General features: G+C 33.1%; 1 pseudogene; it reads right to left on the bottom strand.

Annotated features, from left to right (window-relative positions):
* Positions 1 to 2,562: 2,562 nt before the first annotated feature.
* On the bottom strand, positions 2,563 to 2,679 carry LOC111736904 (annotated as a pseudogene).
* Between the last annotated feature and the right edge of the window lie 3,104 nt (positions 2,680 to 5,783).

Below are 5,783 nucleotides of genomic sequence, written 5' to 3'. Positions count from 1 at the left end.
TCTCTCACATGAAAGAATGTGAGAAAACTAGAGAGACAACAGACACATTGAAGTGAGAGGCACTTGAAAACCTAGGACATACACAGGAAAGGATTAAAAATATGGCAAGTGTGGTTACAGAGGTATTCATAGGGAATTATAAGATAGCTCGTAACTCAGTAGAAAAGAAGAACAGTGGTGATCATCAGTGGGGAAACTGACAGTTCCATACCTGTTGGTGAGAGTACAGTCAAGCATTCTGAAGGGTAATCTGGCCATTTGTGTGCACAACCTTAAAATAGTTCTTACCCCTTGAAAGTCTTCCAGAAAAAATTTGTGCTAAGATTGTAATGTGATAGTTGCTCAGAGATACTTGAATAAAGATGATCATAGCAGTGTAAACTCATTATTTTCTACTCCTAAGGCCACCATACTAGGCTGAATGCTTACACTTGTTTTAAGCCTGGACCATCATTCCTGGTTTTCCATTTACCCTGCCCACAATGGCCAAACTAGTATTCCTGAGACATTCATTTTTAAATTGCATTCCGTTGTTCAAAAACCCACCGTGGCTGCCTGTTGACTAAAGCATTTACTTCCAAATGCATCTGACTGTCCACCACACTCTCCCTCACTCCTTATCCAGGCATATGTCTCATTACTTTTCAAAACAAACTTTAACATTGTTTCACCTATTCTGTTCCCTGGGCCAGCTATCTTCTGTTTGCACTTCCATTAAGACTTGCTATCTATTTCTATCCTACTCTTTGCCATGGGAGGCTGATCTGCCTGGGCTAAGCAATAGGGCTCTTATGCCCATTGACTTTCTGTACGGTCTGACCAATGGAGATGAGTGTGGTTAAGAGTATGTATGCCCTCTTGATGAGGTTACCTCAGGGTATTTCCCTTGAGAAAAGCCTCTATTTTTTTCAAGGCAGCCTACTCAATATAATTTTTTTCTTTCTGGGTTCTGATAACTTCTCCCACACCTCATCCATTCACACCTGTTACTACTAGTCTTGTACTCACACTATTGCTAGTGACTTGTCTCAGTTTATACACATCTTTGAAATCAAAGCCTTTATAAACAAGCCCTCTTCAAATTATCCAAATTTGGGTATGTCTTCTGCTTTTTTGGGGATCCTGACTGATACACATGCTTCTCTGGCAGTTTTTTTTTAAAGCTTTTGGTAGATTCTGATATGTAATGATAATGACCTTGTGAGACATAATGAGGATTTTGAACTGTATCCTAAGAACAATAAGCAATAATAAACCAATAAAGAATTTAAGGAAGAGCAAGATGCTATGCAAGATTTGTTTTCAAAGTGTCACTTTGGTAGGCAGAAACTAGATTTACAGAGACACAGGAAGTTAGGGAGAATTTTTAGTATTGACTTCTATACTTTGATTTTAGCCCAGTGAGACCAATTTCAGATTTCTTACCTTCAGAACTATCAGGTAATAAATTGTGTTCTTTCAAGCCATCAAGTTTGTGGTAATTTGCTATAGCAGCAATAGATGATACGGTATGAAAAAATTATGTTTGGATACGCATAGCGATGTCTTTGGAGATATCACGTAGGCACTGGATTTTATGAAAATAAGGCTTAGAGATATATGTTTGGGAAAGATGTGCCTGCAGAGGGAGAAGAAATATTCAAATGGTAAGAAGGCTGTCTTGCCTACTTCTTCACATACTGGCCCATATTTTATATTAGTAAATTATTTTATTTAATTTTCTATTATGAAAAATTTCAAAGACATATAAGTGGAGACAATATTATAATGAACCTTCATATATTCATTCCCTAGATATGACATTAACATTTTGACATTTTTTGCTTCATCTATTCTTTCTGATGTATTTAATAAAATCATGACACCATGTCATGTTCATCACTCATTATTTCAGTTTGTGTTTATAACATGTAAGGACACTTCTTTATGTGACTACAATATCATTGTCAAATCTAATGAACTGAACAATTCCTACTATAATCTAATACTAAGTCTATATTTGAATTTTCCCTGTTGTCTTAAAAATATTCCATTTCAATTGGCTTATTTAATATAAGCAAACATTTAATCTTTGTAAATATTAACATATTTGCATATGAAAAATGTCCAATTGTTTTATTTCATTTAGTTATTAATGAAACTTACTATATTTTTTCACCATTTGCTATTTGTATTTATCAGTATACTGAATTTTCTTGTTCTTTCACTTATTTCTGTAAGTTGCCTCTTTCTTAATATTGATAAAAGTTCTTCATCTAAAATACTTTTATCTGCAATTATGTAAACATAAATATAAATAAACTGTTTAGTTTGTCACACTTTTTTAATAAAATTGATCTTTATTATAAAAATTTTTAACATTTACTACAAATTTAATATTTTTCTGGAACTCACGTTATACTTAAAAATGCCTTCTCTTCTCAAGTCTGATAAAAATAAGTCACTCATGTTCTTATTGAGTTCTTTTAAATATATTATTATATATAAAATTTTAACCAAACTGCTATTTTATGTATGTATGTATGTATGTATGTATTTATTTATGTAATTTATTTATTTTTATGCCTACAGCACCTGGTCTTCCTAGATGGTCTCCCATCCAAGTACTAATCAGGACCGACCCTACAGCTTCTGAGATCAGACAGGATCGGGCTTGTTCAGGGTGGCATGGCCGTAGACCCAAAGTGCTATTTTAGTATAATGAGAGAGAAGGATTAAGCATTTTTTTTTCCCTAAACATAAACAGTCACATTATTTGTTTGGAATACTATCCTTATAACATATTTAGTCCAATATTTCCATGAGGCTGTATCTGAAATCTTTGTTATTTTATTGATTTTTATGTCTCTTTGAATACTAGAATCAAAATAATGAAGCTTTCGATGGCTTAGTAAGTGGTAGGCCTCTTTCTCTCTTGCATATTTATTATTTTAAATTTTTTTTTGCCAGCTATTCTTTTTTATATCAGTTTTAGTATATTATTTTCCAAGTCTATGTCCCTCATTTTCTGCCTGTTTTTTCTCTCTCAGTCCCTTTGTCTTATATAGATACCCCAATTCATATGAACACGAATAAGGCCATATAAACTCATCTGAAATAAAAATGTAAAGATCGTGGCAGGTAGTACTGGTGTCTTTGTAATATTGAGTTTTCTTATCCAAGGCCAGTCTAATTAAGTGTTCTGCTTTATTCAAACCTTTTTTGATGTTGTTAAGCAGAGTCTTAAGTCCTTTTTATGTAGTATTTTGCTTACGAAATTCATTCTGAGTCATGCTATCTTTTATGTCACTAACGTGAAAGGAAATTTCTCTCTTTATATTTCTAATCTGTTATTGTTTGTATAAGAACAATATATTGATTTTGTAACCAGCCACTCGACTAGATTCCTATTTTTTTCTTTTCTTTTTTTTCCCCTTATGTGTTTTCCAGGCATGTATTCGCAAGATCTTCAAATAATAATAATTTTGTCTCTTCCAATCCAATATTTTCATCTCTTATGTCATACTCTTAACTAATTGCTTTGACCAATATAGCCTCCTACTGCTTAATCATAGTGATATTTCTGGGCATGCTCTAATGTTTCTGGGCATTGTGTGTGTGTGTGTGTGTTTGTGTGTGTGTGTGTATGTATGTGTGTGTGTATGTATGTGTGTGTGTATGTGTGTGAATGAGAGAGGTGACAGAGGTCATATAAAAATTACCCTTCTATTTCTATTTCATTAAGAGCTTAAAATCAGAAGTGGCTATTGTATATTTTTCTAAAGCATTTTAGAGTTAATTGATTTCTATCTTTCTAAAAAATGTATCCAGGTTTTACAACTTTGCATATGGTTCTACAATGTTATTTCCTATTTCTATTTCTCGATATGATTATTCATTTTTGTTTTTACTAATTTGTGATTCAGTTTCCTTTTGAAATCTCTTTAAAAAAGCTAGATGTTCTTAGATTTAAAAAATAATCAGTACCTCAACTTATATATTAGGGATATTTTTTAATTCCTTACTATTTCTTAATTCATTAATTTGTGTGTTTCTTTTATTATTGGTTTCTTGATTTTGAAAAAAATGATTCATTTTACTCTTTCTAGTTTGATAATGCAAGTGTTTAAGTTTCTGCAATGTCTTTTTATGCCGTTTAGACATTTGGCTTTATATTCAGAGACGTCATTATTGCTATTTTTGTAGTGTACAGTTGGAATTTTGATTTTTCTCTGAAATTCAGAAGTTAATCAATAGAGTTTTAAAATATTTCACAGTAGATGAGTTTTTAAAATTTTCTAATTATGCTATTATTTACCAAGTCATTTCACTGTGATATATATTTCTACACAGAAAATAACAAAACACATGGGTATCTTTACCTAGACCATCTATTTGTTCCAATATATTTTCAGTAGCTCCTCCTTGACTAGTTTTGCACCTTGTCTAGGTCCTCTGTGTGCCATCATCTTTGAATCTTATTTGAAGGCTACTTTTCTATCTACTTTTTTGTTGTTGTTGTTGACAAGAGCAGCAGAGGAGGAGTAAAAGAGAAGATAGCCAGTTTCGGGGTTGGAGGGGACTTTGAATATGGAATGCTTAATCATCATTAGAAAAGAGATTTTGAAAAGGCTATTTTCCATGTATTTTTATTAATGATTAGTTTAGGGAGAACTTTCTCTGTGCTCACTACTGCATTTCTTTTAGCCAGGACAAAACAAACATTGAATTATATGCAGTTTTATAATATTGGCACATCTTAAACTGATATTGGTATATTTTGTTAGGTTTTGGAGGAAGGTGGTGTAAATCTGCTTTTATGCCATTATTTCGTTTCACATAAAATTCTCCCTTTTTTGTTACCTTGTGCTTGATCATTAAGTGATGACAAAGACTAATCAGGCAAGCTATAATTTTCATCATGGAAATTAAAGACCCCATGGTCCCTGATCCATTTAAAATACTCCTGAACATATATCACAGGAAGCCCTTTGTCACAGCGCAGATAGCACAGCACCATCTTTTCAAATTGTCTCTCTCTTCTATCATAGCAGAGGAACTAATTCACGTTACATGACAGAAGAGAACAATTATGGTAAATATATGATAAATTAATAATATTTATTAAATCCCTACTATGAAATGTGACTTAGGAAATAATGAGCAAAATGGACATGGCCACCAAGGCAGCTTACAATCTAGTGAAACAGACATATAGCCACACAAACTATAGAGCATTACAAGTTTGGTAATTGCTAGTGAAAACGGGTACGTGTTGCTTGGAAGTGCTATAAAGTTGAGATTAAATGACATCTGGAGCATCAGGGAAGGAGGGAGGGAGGGAGAGAGAGAGAGAAAAAAAGGAGAGTGTCTTTATTAATTAAGGTAAAGGAAAGAGAATGTGCAAAGGCAATGTGGTGAAGAGAACATATTGCATTGAGGAACTGGGAAAAGTGCCGGTAGCTAGAATAAAATTGCTGGGGTAAGGGAGACATGGTGTAAGTTGAAGAGGTATTTATATACCAAATAGTGCAAAACCCTATAGAACAGTTTAAGAAAGTAGGACTTTATCCTAAAGCCATGGAAAATGATAAAGCAGTTATAAGAAATGAAAAGGAGAGGGTTTTCTTGAATATAGAGCTTCAGCTTTTGGGTTCATAAAGGGTTGGAAGAATGGAGGATACATCATTCTTCACAGGAAACTACTCTTTGCTTTGTGAAACCCCATCTATTCTTCTCAAGATCTGGCTCTTGTGATCTCAGTATCCACTTGACTTTACTGATGAATTCAGGCTTTCCTAATA

This window comes from Pteropus vampyrus, unplaced genomic scaffold (genome assembly GCF_000151845.1).
Source record: "Pteropus vampyrus isolate Shadow unplaced genomic scaffold, Pvam_2.0 Scaffold1, whole genome shotgun sequence".
In the NCBI taxonomy this organism is placed as follows: Eukaryota; Metazoa; Chordata; class Mammalia; order Chiroptera; family Pteropodidae; genus Pteropus; species Pteropus vampyrus.
Note: the sequence above shows the minus strand (reverse complement) of the source record. Positions and strands in the feature narration are given on the sequence as shown.